The sequence below is a fragment of the Balaenoptera borealis genome, assembly GCF_965194805.1.
Source record: "Balaenoptera borealis genome assembly, chromosome: 11".
In the NCBI taxonomy this organism is placed as follows: Eukaryota; Metazoa; Chordata; class Mammalia; order Artiodactyla; family Balaenopteridae; genus Balaenoptera; species Balaenoptera borealis.
The window spans coordinates 67,741,784-67,756,304 of record NC_138868.1 but is presented as its reverse complement, the minus strand read 5'-3'; the positions used below and the strand labels follow the sequence as shown (position 1 = coordinate 67,756,304).

The 14,521-nt window shown below is 40.3% G+C and overlaps 1 protein-coding gene and 1 long non-coding RNA gene across 2 annotated transcripts in view; one reads left to right on the top strand and one right to left on the bottom strand.

Annotated features, from left to right (window-relative positions):
* LOC309605104 (N-acetylated-alpha-linked acidic dipeptidase 2) overlaps positions 1 to 14,521 on the bottom strand; it is a 120,499-nt gene that overhangs the window by 78,545 nt on the left and 27,433 nt on the right. The gene's annotated exons all lie outside the window — the stretch shown is intronic.
* Positions 8,994 to 11,067, top strand: LOC309605144. The gene is made up of 2 exons (XR_014231251.1): positions 8,994 to 10,195; positions 10,535 to 11,067. It is a non-coding gene; the product is annotated as an uncharacterized lncRNA (long non-coding RNA).

The window sequence follows — 14,521 nt, the reverse complement described above, 5'->3', positions numbered from 1 at the left end:
ACTAAAAAAAAAAAAAAAAAAAAGGAAAAGATCAATGAAACTCAAAACTGGTTCTTTGAAAAGATAAACAAAATTGATAAACCTTTAGCCAGACTCATCAAGAAAAAAGGGAGAGGTCCCAAATCAATAAAATCAGAAATGAAAAAGGAAAAGTTACAATTGACACCACAGAAATACAAAGTTCCATGAGAGACTATTACAAGAAACTATATGCAAATAAAATGGAACCTAGAAGAAACAGACAAATTCTTACAGGAGTATAATCACCCAAGACTGAACCATGAAGAAAGAGAAGATATGAACAGAAAAATTACCATTAATGAAAGTGAAACAGTAATAAGAAAAACTATCAAAAAGCAAAAGTTGTAAACCAGAAGGCTTCACAGGTGAATGCTACCAAATATTTAGAAAAGAGTTAACACCTATTCTTCTCAAACTATACTAAAAAACTGCAGAGGAACATTTGTGAACTCATTCTACAAGGCTACCATCACCCTGATACCAAAACCAGACAAAGATGTCACAAAAAAGAAAATTACAGGCCAATATCACTGAGAAACATAGATGCAAAAATTCTCAACAAACTATTATCAAACCAAATCCAACAATACATTAAAAGGATCATACACCATGATCAAGTGGCATTTATCCCATGGATTTAAATATCTGCAAATTAATCAATGTACACCACATTAACAAACTGAAGAATGAAAACCATATGATCATCTCAATAGATGCAGAAAAAGCTTTTGATAACATTAAAAATCCTTTTATAATAAAAACTCTCCAGAAAGTGGACATTGGGGGGAGCATAACTCAACATAATAAAGGCCATATATGACAAACACACGGATTCAGGGCAAGATGGCGGAAGAGTAAGACGCGGAGATCACCTTCCTTCCCACAGATACATTAGAAATACATCTACACGTGGAACTGCTCCTACAGAACACCCACTGAATGCTGGCAGAAGACCTCAGACCTCCCAAAAGGCAAGAAACTCCCCACGTACCTGGGTAGGGCAAAAGAAAAAAGAAATAACAGAGACAAAAGAACAGGGATGCGACCTGTACCAGTGGGAGGGAGCTGTGAAGGAGGAAAGGTTTCCACACACTAGAAGCCCCTTCACGGGCGGGGCTGCGGGTGGCAGAGGGCGGAAGCTTCGGAGCCACGGCGGAGAGCGCAGCCACAGGGGTGCGGAGGGCAAAGCGGAGAGATTCCCGCACAGAGGCTCGGCGCCGAGCAGCACTCACCAGCCCGAGAGGCTTGTCTGCTCACCCGCTGGGGCGGGCGGGGGCTGGGAGCGGAGGCTCGGGCTTCGGTTGAATCGCAGGGAGAGGACTGGGGTTGGCTGTGTGAACACAGCCTGAGGGAGTTAGCGCACCACAGCTAGCCGGGAGGGAGTCTGGGAAAAAGTCTACAGCTGCTGAAGAGGCAAGAGTCTTTTTCTTGCCTCTTTGTTTCGCGGCGCGCAAGGAAAGGGGATTCAAAGCGCCGCCTAAACGAGCTTCAGAGACGGGCGCGAGCCGCGGCTATCAGCGCGAACCCCAGAGACGGGCGTGAGACGCCAAGGCTGCTGCTGCTGCCACCACCAAGAAGCCTGTGTTCGAGCACAGGTCACTCTCCACACCGCCCCTCCCGGGAGCCTGTGCAGCCCGCCACTGCCAGGGTCCCGTGATCCAGGGACAACTTCCCCGGGAGAACGCACGGCCAGCCTCAGGCTGCTGCAACGTCACGCCGGCCTCTGACGCCCGCAGGCTCGCCCCGCAACCGTACCCCTCCCTCCCCGCGGCCTGAGTGACCCAGAGCCCCCGAAGCAGCTGCTCCTTTAACCCTGTCCTGTGTGAGCGAAGAACAGACGCCCTCAGGCGACCTACACGCAGAGGCGGGTCCAAATCCAAAGCTGAAACCTGGGAGCTGTGCGAACAAAGGAGAGAAAGGGGAATCTCTCCCAGCAGCCTCAGAAGCAGCGGATTAAAGCTCCACAAACAACTTGATGTACCTGCATCTGTTGAATAGACAACGAATCATTCCAAATTCAGAAGGTGGACTTTGGGAGGAGGATATATTTTTTCCCCTTTTCCTTTTTTTGTGAGTGTATATGTGTATGCTTCTGGGTGAAATTTTTTTTCTTAATAAATTTTTTCTTAATAATTTTTTCCTTATTTTTTTTTTTTCTTATTTTTTATTTTAAAAAAAATTAAAAATTTTTTTCTTATTTTTTATTTTAAAAAATTAAAAAATTTTTTTCTTAATAATTTTTTTCTTAATAATTTTTTCTTATTTTTATTATAAAAATTAATAAATTTATTTTTAAAAATTAAAAAAAAATTTTCTTAATAATTTTTTTCTTATTTTTTTATTATAATAGCTTTCTTTTCTTTTATTTTATCCTCTTGCTTTCTTTCTTTCTATTTTTTCTCCCTTTTATTCTGAGCCGTGTGGATGAAAGGCTCTTGGTACTCCAGCCAGGCATCAGGGCTGTGCCTCTGAGGTGGGAGAGCCAACTTCAGGACAATGGTCCACAAGAGACCTCCCAGCTCCACGCAATACCAAACGGCGAAAATCTCTCAGAGATCTCCATCTCAATATCAAGACCCAGCTTCACTCAACGACCAGCAAGCTACAGTGCTGGACACCCTATGCCAAAAAACTAGCAAGACAGGAACACAGCCCCATCCATTAGCAGGGAGGCTGCGTAAAATCATAATAAGGCCACAGACACCCCAAAACACACCACCAGACGTGGACGTGCCCACCAGAAAGACAAGATCCAGCCTCATCCACCAGAACACAGGCACTAGTCCCCTCCACCAGGAAGGCTACACAACCCACTGAACCAACCTTAGCCACTGGGGACAGATACCAAAAACAACGGGAACTACGAACCTGCAACCTGTGAAAAGGAGACCCCAAACACAGTAAGATAAGCAAAATGAGAAGACAGAAAAACACACAGCAGATGAAGGAGCAGGGTCAAAACACACCAGACGTAACAAATGAAGAGGAAATAGGCAGTCTACCTGAAAAAGAATTCAGAATAATGATAGTAAAGATGATCCAAAATCTTGGAAATAGAATAGACAAAATGCAAGAAACATTTAACAAGGATGTAGAAGAACTAAAGAGGAATCAAGCAACGATGAAAAACACAATAAATGAAATTAAAAATACTCTAGAAAGGATTAATAGCAGAATAACTGAGGCAGAAGAACGGGTAAGTGACCTGGAAGATAAAATAGTGGAAATAACTACTGCAGAGCAGAATAAAGAAAAAAGAATGAAAAGAACTGAGGACAGTTTCAGAGACCTCTGGGACAACATTAAACGCACCAATATTCGAATTATAGGGGTCCCAGAAGAAGAAGAGAAAAAGAAAGGGACTGAGAAAATATTTGAAGAGATTATAGTTGAAAACTTCCCTAATATGGGAAAGGAAATAGTTAATCAAGTCCTGGAAGCACACAGAGTCCCATGCAGGATAAATCCAAGGAGAAACACGCCAAGACACATATTAATCAAACTATCCAAAATTAAATATAAAGAAAACATATTAAAAGCAACAAGGGAAAAACAACAAATAACCCACAAAGGAATCCCCATAAGGTTAACAGCTGACCTTTCAGCAGAAACTCTGCAAGCCAGAAGGAAGTGGCAGGACATATTTAAAGTGATGAAGGAGAAAAACCTACAACCAAGATTACTCTACCCAGCAAGGATCTCATTCAGATTTGATGGAGAAATTAAAACCTTTACAGACAAGCAAAAGCTGAGAGAGTTCAGCACCACCAAACCAGCTTTACAACAAATGCTAAAGGAACTTCTTTAGGCAAGAAACACAAGAGAAGGAAAACACCTACAATAACAAACCCAAAACATTTAAGAAAATGGGAATAGGAACATACATATCGATAATTACCTTAAATGTAAATGGATTAAATGCTCCCACCAAAAGACACAGACTGGCTGAATAGATATAAAAACAAGACCCATATATATGCTGTCTACAAGAGACCCACTTCAGACCTAGGGACACATACAGACTGAAAGTGAGGGGATGGAAAATGATATTCCATGCAAATGGAAATCAAAAGAAAGCTGGAGTAGCAATTCTCATATCAGACAAAATAGACTTTAAAATAAAGACTATTACAAGAGACAAAGAAGGACACTATATAATGATCAAGGGATCAATCCAAGAAGAAGATATAACAATTGTAAATATTTATGCACCCAACATAGGAGCACCTCAATACATAAGGCAAATACTAACAGCCATAAAAGGGGAAATCGACAATAACACAATCATAGTAGGGGACTTTAACACCCCACTTTCACCAATGGACAGATCATCCAAAATGAAAATAAATAAGGAAACACAAGCTTTAAATGATACATTAAACAAGATGGACTTAATTGATATTTATAGGACATTCCACCCAAAAACAACAGAATACACATTTTTCTCAAGTGCTTATGGAACATTCTCCAGGATAGATGATATCTTGGGTCACACATCAAGCCTTGGTAAATTTAAGAAAATTGAAATCGTATCAATTATCTTTTCCGACCACAACGCTATGAGACTAGATATCAATTACAGGAAAAGATCTGTAAAAAATACAAACAGATGGAGGCTACACAATACACTACTTAATAACGAAGTGATCATTGAAGAAATGAAAGGGGAAATCAAAAAATACCTAGAAACAAATGACAATGGAGACACGACGACCCAAAACCTATGGGATGCAGCAAAAGCAGTTCTAAGAGAGAAGTTTATAGCAATACAAGCCTACATCAAGAAACGGGAAACATCTCGAATAAACAACCTAACCTTGCACCTAAAGCAATTAGAGAAAGAAGAACAAAAAAACCCCAAAGCTAGCAGAAGGAAAGAAATCATAAAGATCAGATCAGAAATAAATGAAAAAGAAATGACAGCGACAATAGCAAAGATCAATAAAGCTAAAAGCTGGTTCTTTGAGAAGATAAACAAAATTGATAAACCATTAGCCAGACTCATCAAGAGAAAGAGGAAGAAGACTCAAATCAATAGAATTAGAAATGAAAAAGGAGAAGTAAGAACTGACACTGCAGAAATATGAAGGATCATGAGAGATTACTACAAGCAACTCTATGCCAATAAAATGGACAACCTGGAAGAAATGGACAGATTCTTAGAAATGCACAACCTGCTGAGACTGAACCAGGAAGAAATAGAAAATATGAACAGACCAATCACAAGCACTGAAATTGAAACTGTGATTAAAAATCTTCCAACAAACAAAAGCCCAGGACCAGATGGCTTCACAGGCGAATTCTATCAAACATTTAGAGAAGAGCTAACACCTATCCTTCTCAAACTCTTCCAAAATATTGCAGAGGGAGGAACACTCCCCAACTCATTCTACGAGGCCACCATCACCCTGATACCAAAACCAGACAATGATGTCACAAAGAAAGAAAACTACAGGCCAATATCACTGATGAACATAGATGCAAAAATCCTCAACAAAATACTAGCAAACAGAATCCAACAGCACATTAAAAGGATCATACACCATGATCAAGTGGGGTTTATTCCAGGAATGCAAGGATTCTTCAATATACGCAAATTAATCAACGTGATACATCATATTAACAAATTGAAGGAGAAAAACCATATGATCATCTCAATAGATGCAGAGAAAGCTTTCAACAAAATTCAACACCCATTTATGATAAAAGCCCTGCAGAAAGTAGGCATAGAGGGAACTTTCCTCAACATAATAAAGGCTATATATGACAAACCCACAGCCAACATTGTCCTCAATGGTGAAAAACTGAAACCATTTCCACTAAGATCAGGAACAAGACAAGGTTGCCCACTCTCACCACTATTATTCAACATAGTTTTGGAAGTGTTAGCCACAGCAATCAGAGAAGAAAAAGAAATAAAAGGAATCCAAATCGGAAAAGAAGAAGTAAAGCTGTCACTGTTTGCAGATGACATGATACTATAATTAGAGAATCCTAAATATGCTACCAGAAAACTGCTAGAGCTAATCAATGAATTTGGTAAAGTAGCAGGATACAAAATTAATGCACAGAAATATCTTGCATTCCTATATACTAATGATGAAAAATCTGAAAGTGAAATTAAGAAAACACTCCCATTTACCATTGCAACAAAAAGAATAAAATATCTAGGAATAAACCTACCTAAGGAGACAAAAGACCTGTATGCAGAAAATTATAAGGCACTGATGAAAGAAATTAAAGATGATACAAATAGATGGAGAGATATACTATGTTCTTGGATTGGAAGAATCAACATTGTGAAAATGACTCTACTACCCAAAGCAATCTACAGATTCAATGCAATCCCTATCAAACTACCACTGGCATTTTTCACAGAACTAGAACAAAAAATTTCACAATTTGTATGGAAACACAAAAGACCCCAAATAGCCAAAGCAATCTTGAGAACGAAAAATGGAGCTGGAGGAATCAGGCTCCCTGACTTCAGACTATATTACAAAGCTACAGTAATCAAGACAGTTTGGTACTGGCACAAAAACAGAAACATAGATCAATGGAACAGGATAGAAAGGCCAGAGATAAACCCACGCATATATGGTCACCTTATCTTTGATAGAGGAGGCAAGCATATACAGTGGAGAAAAGACAGCCTCTTCAATAAGTGGTGCTGGGAAAACTGGAGAGCTACATGTAAAAGAATGAAATTAGAACACTCCCTGACACCATACACAAAAATAAACTCAAAATGGATTAGAGACCTAAGTGTAAGGCCAGACACTATCAAACTCTTAGAGGAAAACATAGGCAGAACACTCTCTGACATAAATCACAGCAAGATCCTTTTTGACCCACCTCCTAGAGAAATGGAGATAAAAACACAAATAAACAAATGGGACCTAATGAAACTTAAAAGCTTTTGCACAGCAAAGGAAACCATAAACAAGACCAAAAGACAACCCTCAGAATGGGAGAAAATATTTGCAAACGAAGCAACTGACACAGGATTAATCTCCAAGATTTACAAGCAGCTCATGCAGCTCAATAACAAAAAGGAAAACAACCCAATCCAAAAATGGGCAGAAGACCTAAATAGACATTTCTACAAAGATATACAGATTGCCAACAAACACATGAAAGAATGCTCAACATCATTAATCATTAGAGAAATGCAAATGAAAACTACAATGAGATATCATCTCACACCGGTCAGAATGGCCATCATCAAAAAATCTAGAAACAATAAATGCTGGAGAGGGTGTGGAGAAAAGGGAACACTCTTGCACTGTTGGTGGGAATGTAAATTGATACAGCCACTATGGAGAACAGTATGGAGGTTCCTTAAAAAACTAAAAATAGAACTACCATACGACCCAGCAATCCCACTAATGGGCATATACCCTGAGAAAACCATAATTCAAAAAGAGTCATGTCCCGAAATGTTCATTGCAGCTCTATTTACAATAGCCAGGACATGGAAGCAAGCTAAGTGTCCATCATCGGATGAATGGATAAAGAAGATGTGGCACATATATACAATGGAATATTACTCAGCCATAAAAAGAAACGAAATTGAGTTATTTGTAGTGAGGTGGATGGAGTTAGAGTCTGTCATACAGAGTGAAGTAAGTCAGAAAGAGAAAAACAAATACAGTATGCTAACACATATATATGGAAAAAAAAAAAAAAGGTCATGAAGAACCTAGTGGCAAGATGGGAATAAAGACACAGACCTACTAGAGAATGGACTTGAAGATATGGAGAGGGGGAGGGGTAAGATGTGACAGGGTGAGAGAGTGGTATGGACATATATACACTACCAAATGTAAAATAGATAGCTAGCGGGAAGCAGCCGCATAGCACAGGGAGATCAGCTCAGTGCTTTGTGACCACCTAGAGCGGTGGGATAGGGAGGGTGGGAGGGAGGGAGACGCAAGAGGGAAGAGATATGGGAACATATGTATATGTATAACTGATTCACTTTGTTATAAAGCAGAAAGTAACACAGCATTGTAAAGCAATTATACTCCAATAAAGATGTTTAAAAAAAAAAAACTCTGGATTTTCAAGAGAAAAAAAAAAAGTATAGTATTAGTATAATGTGAGATATATTAATATGTACAACAATGAAACAGAATTAGAATCCAGAAATAGATAACACATCTATGGTCAATTGATTTTCAACAAAGATGCCAAGATAAGTCAAAAATGGAAAGGATAATCTTTTCTACAAGTAGAGCTTAAACATTTGGGATTATATGCAAAATGAACCTCATCCTCACATTACACCATACAAAAAATTAACTAAAAATGGTTCATTGACCTAAATGTATTTCCTGAAAACTTCTAGAGGAATTCATGAAAAAGAAAAATTAGTGAGCTTGTGTTTAACAAAGATTTCTTGCACATGACACCAAAATGAAACATAAAAGAAAAAACTGACAAATTGTATTCATCAATATTAAAAATTTCATTCTTCAAATAAGGCATCTAACAAAATTAAAAGAAAAGCCATAGCCTGGGAAAAAGAATTTGCAAACAAATATCTGATAAGGGAGTTTCATCCAAAAGAACTCTTACAATTCAATAAGACAAACAATCCAACAGAAACCATTGTACAATTAAGAAGACTCGGGGCTTCCTTTGGTGGCGCAGTGGTTGAGAATCTGCCTGCCAATGCAGGGGACACGGGTTCGAGCCCTGGTCTGGGAGGATCCCACATGCCGCGGAGCAACTGGGCCCGTGAGCCACAGTTGCTGAGCCTGCGTGTCTGGAGCCTGTGCTCCGCAACAAGAGAGGCCGCGATGGTGAGAGGCCCGCGCACCACGATGAAGAGTGGCCCCCACTTGCCGCAACTGGAGAAAGCCCTCGCACAGAAACGAAGACCCAACGCAGCCAAAAATAAATAAATAAATAAAATTAAAAAAAAAAAAAGAGTCAATTTGTATAAAAAAAAAAAAAAAAAGAAGAAGGCTCGAGTAGGCATTTCACCGAAGAAGATATCTGGATGGCAAATAAGGACATTGCCTTTGTCTGTTCCAGCTTCTGTAACAAAAATACCATAAACCCCAGAAACTTATTTCTCACAGTTCTAGGGGCTGGAAAGTCAAAGATCAAGATGCTGGCAAACTCGACGTCTGGTGAAGGCCTGCCTCCTGGTTCACTGACAGCTGTCTTTTCTGGGTGTCCTCACGTGTTAGGAGTGAGGGAACTCTCTGGAGTCTCTTTTACAATAATAGGACACACTGTATTCATGAGGGCTCCATCCTCATAACCTAATCATCTCCAAAAGTCCTACCTCCAATATATCACATTTTTGATTAGGTTTTAACATACAGCTTTTGGAGGGACACAGACAGCCAGTCGATAGCATACATAAAATGATGCTCAACATCATTAGTTATTAGTAGTACATGTGCAAATTAAAACTGCAATGAGATACCACTACACACTAAAAAATGAAATGGCTTAATAAAGGCAGACAATACTGTTGGTGAGGATGTGCAGGAATCGGAACTCATCAATTGCTGGTAGCAAAATAAAACGGTCCAGCCACTCTGAAAAAGTTCTGCAGGTTCTCAAATGATTAAACATATAAAACAAATAACTTAGCACTTTCACCCATAAATATCTACCCACAGTAAATGAAATTTCATAGCAGCATTACTCATATTCACTAAAAACTGGAAACAATCCAAATGCCCATCATTTAGTGAATGGATAAATAAATTGTGGTATATTCATTAAAATGCAATACCTCTTAGCTAAAATGTAATAAATTACATATACCAAAAAAAGAATAATGAACCTCAAAACATTATGTTAAATGAAAGGAAGCAGGCACAAAGAAAGGGCCATGTGTAGTATGATTTCATGCATATGATGACCCTAAAAAGACAAAACTGTACAGACAGAAAGTAGATATCTGGTTGCATGGAACTGGGGATGGGAGTAGGGATTGACTGTGAAAGATCAGGAGGGATCTTTTGGAAAGACAAGTGTTCTAAAAGTGGATGTGGTGATGGTTGCATAAAATAAATTTAAAAAACATTTATTAGAAGTCATTAAACTGTACATATTAAGTGGGTGAATTTTATGGTCTATAAATTATACCTTGATTATGCTAATAAAATTATTGTAAGGCCGGGCCCCCGAAAGCTTTTTGTTTATGTAGGTTTATTTATTTATTTATTTATTTTTATTTATTTATTTATTTATTTAAATTAATTAATTTATTTATTTTTGGCTGTGTTGGGTCTTCGTTTCTGTGCGAGGGCTTTCTCTAGGTGCGGCGAGCGGGGGCCACTCTTCATCGCCGTGCGCGGGCCTTTCACTGTCACGGCCTCTCTTGTTGCGGAGCACAGGCTCCAGACACGCAGGCTCAGTAGTTGTGGCTCACGGGCCTAGTTGCTCCACGGCATGTGGGATCTTCCCAGACCAGGGCTCGAACCCGTGTCCCCTGCATTGGCAGGCAGATTCTCAACCACTGCGCTACCAGGGAAGCCCTATGTAGGTTTTTTTTTAATGTCAGAATATGCCGCATTAGAAATTAAAACTAAAAATAATTATTAATTTACTAAATAATTAAAATAACATTTATAGAACCATCTTAGGCCACAGGACAAATAATCTCTGAATATTATTTTAAATATAATCTTGACTTCACAGACTCCCACGGTTCTCAGAACCACACTTTGAGAACCTCTGTTGTAAGGACATATTTCCTGTGGGGTTGGGATGGGGAAGAGAATGGTCCAAATCTGGGGCTGCCTGGGCCCCTGGACACCAGGCCTGTACCTTGTTGCTTGATCTTCTGGGCCCTGCAAACTAAGGACACTGCACAGTGGCCATCTTGCACCCCTCCTAAGGCTCTGTAGCTGTACCGGCAAAAGAGCCTGCATTTTCCACCACTTCTTTCTCTCCACCACAGACCATAAAAAGCTATAGTAGCAAGTTCACAGTGTGCTTCCAGCCTTATGCTTTCCAATAAGATTTTTTCTTTTAATTGCCCATCTTCGTACAGCCTAAAAGTATCATCTTTTTTTTTTTTAAATAAATGTATTTATTTATTTATTTTTGGTTGCATTGGGTCTTCGTTGCTGTGCATGGGCTTTCTCTAGTTGTGGCGAGCGGGGGCTACTCTTCATTGTGGTGCGTGGGCTTATTGCAGTGGCTTCTCTTGTTGTGGAGCATGAGCTCTAGGCACACAGGCTTCAACAGTTGTGGCACGTGGGCTCCGTAGTTGTGGCTCGCAGGCTCTAGAGAGCAGGCTCAGTAGTTGTGGCGCATGGGCTTAGTTGCTCCGTGGCATGTGGGATCTTCCCGGCCCAGGGCTCGAACCCGTGTCCCCTGCATTGGCAGGTGGATTCTTAACCACTGCGCCATCAGGGAAGTCCCTAAAAGAATCATCTTTAATGGATATGGGCTCAGTCAGAGATTCTAAAATTATGGTCCAGCACCAACAGCAGCATCTCATAATTTGTTAGATATGCAAACTCTGTGACCCCACCTCAGATCTACTGAATCAAGAATCTTTGTGGTTGAAGCCTAGCAAGCTGTGGTTTAACAAGCCCTGCAGGTGATTCTGATGCACCTACTAGGGTAAGTCAGTCTTGATGATTAACATCAAATCTGACCAGGATCCCTTCTTATAAAGGAAACAAAGCACAGCTGGGAAGGGCAGCTTCTTTTTGCCCTCTCTCGTCTCCTCCCCTTCCTGAATGTGGACAGTGGGCAGAGATACAGAAAATCAGTTCCTGGTGTTGGGGGCAGACAAAATCAGGCAACAGGGGTTCCTTGAGAAGAAGCATCAACTAGAAGGTGAGAAAAGTGAGTTGTATAAAACAAAATTACCTTGCTTCTGATTACTGTTAGTTTGTCTTTCCCTGTAGTTTGAATTAAGCCTTTAATCAAAGTTCCATTCTCACCTCTGCCCCTTGCTTGAATAAAAATTAGACCAGGACCATATTATGTGGAACAAACCCACCTGTGGTCACCTTGATGGTAATGGGGGTTATCCAGAAAACCTTCAAAGAAGTGGAATTGGAGTGAGAACTGCCCTCTGCACCTGGAGACTCCCCTGTAGAACACTTTGGCAGGTTCTGAGTTTGCTCCTATTAATGAAAGAGGCTTCATTAGAGTTCATTCAAATGTCTGTGAGTACCGTAGGGATAACCATCTACATCCCCTCTTCGAACACGATCTTGCACTCATATTTTTGCTACTTGCAAAAAATCTGTAAAGTACAAAATAACAAAAATAAACTATTTTAACCCAGAATACATAAGTAGGCTTTATTAATGATTTTGTTAATATTTGTTAATATTTTTGGTATAAGTGTTTTTTTTAAATTTTGTGTTCCATTGGAGAAAATTTTTTTAAGAAAATTAGCCAACAAAATTTATTGGGATTGACTGGTAAGACTGCCTTTATATATATTGAAAGAAGGATTGAGGGGAAGAGAAAGAGAAAAGATTCGCATGTTGTGATATCAGTTGCAGTGTTGATATCCTTCTTGGGAAAAATTCAGAAGCAAGTCTTCTAGGAATTAAATGATGTTTTCAAATGTATTTCACATATCACAGCAATTTCTGTGTATTTTTGAAAACCTCTGAGTGTGAGTGTATGAGCTTGCAGGCACACATGCAAATGAGAAGGGGAGAGAAGGAAGTCAGATATTCCCAACCTTCTGAAAGACTTTTTAATCTTTGAGGGGATCTTGTCTCTGGAGAAAAATAGCAAGAAAAAGAGGCCATGTTTTTCAAGGATAAATGAAATTGGGAAATTTTTTTTCTCTTTTATCTGCTTTTTCTTTTCTTCTTTTTTTTTAATTGTGAGAAGCTGGTTTCAGGTAAGTGATAGACTAAGCAGGGGTGATTATTGATGAAAGATTTCATACAATGGCTTTGAAAGGAATAGTACAGATGATTCTTTTTACTGTTATCTTTCACTGAATTGGTGTGTATAAAGGAGGAAACTCATCCAATTTGTTCTTGTGGTTATTCCTTCCCTGTTTCTGTGAGTTTATTACTTATTTCAAGGAACAGAGGGGAGAAGAGCCCCACTTAGAAACTTTGGCACCAGGAGCTTTCTTAAATGTCTATTTTCATGTAAACCCAGGATGGGGCTTGCGGGCATTCCCACCTAGGAATACTGTACTCATGCTGCAGTGACCAAATCTCCAAAAGAATGAGGAATGGGGAGAAGCTATGAGAAGCTCTGCTCTGTGTAATAGTAGGGTGCTTGTTCTCAGTGCTAGAATGGGGACGATGATCCAGAACTCCCTAATCTAAGGGAGCTGTATTCAGAGACAATTGGCAGGCAATGGCACGATCAAGCAAAAGGAAAGCTGAGTCCTGGTTGTGGGCTGAGTTGGGTCTTTGGGAGAAAAGAGGATCCCAGGACTCACGAACTCACTTCTTCATGCTTTACTATGCCTAGAGTGCTCACACAGCTTCAGTATGTCTCCCATCTCTTTGTGGCTCCGCTAGGAGCCTAAAGGGATCCTGATGTCATCTACCTCTAAGGGCAGCTGACACCCTCTGTGGCTCTGAGAAACTCTTATTAAAAGCCACACCAAGGTTCAAGAGCATGGTGGAGCAGTCTAGGGATTCATTTTAGGAGGTGTGGGAGCATAAAAAAGCATTTCACTGCTACCCTACAAATTGAGAACTAAATGAAAGAAGCCAACTAACTAAAGCCCACCTCCTTGATTGTGAGTTCCTTAGCTGAGACCTTTGGCCATTTCCTACTGTGTCTTTTTTTTTTTTTTTTTTTTTTATTTATTTTTGGTTGTGTTGGGTCTTCGTTTCTGTGCGAGGGCTTTCTCTAGTTGCGGCAAGCAGGGGCCACTCTTCATCGCGGTGCGCGGGCCTCTCACTATCGCGGCCTCTCTTGTTGCGGAGCACAGGCTCCAGATGCGCAGGCTCAGTAATTGTGGCTCACGGACCTAGTTGCTCCGCGGCATGTGGGATCCTCCCAGACCAGGGCTCGAACCCGTGTCCCCTGCATTGGCAGGGAGATTCTCAACCACTGCGCCACCGGGGAAGCCCCGATCAACACATCTTATGAAAGTGAAGAGCAAGAGCTGAGCCCTGGAATGTGGGTAGAGACATTCCAGACTTTTGTACTGAGATCTGGGCCAGACAGAGGACTGAAAGAGAAGGAAAAAGATTTCAGAGTGATTTTGTCAGACATCATGGTTCAGTAGGGCCAGGGTAGAGGTGCATACAGGAAGACAGTCAAAAGCCTGTGGCAAGGACAGGGCCTGTTCCTTCACAGCAGAATGGTAATATAGACACTCGATTTTAGCAAAGAGAGGCCATGTCTCAGAGCCAGCATCAGAAACTTCCACAATCCAGAAGAGTGGGAGGTCATAAGAACTAGCCTGACTGTCCCTTCAGAGTATGGGAGGCACAGGGACTCTGAGAGTAGAACAATTTCTATCTGAGAGTGGGGGCAAGTTTCAGTCTCTTCAGGCCACACTTACTGGTAAGGTCCA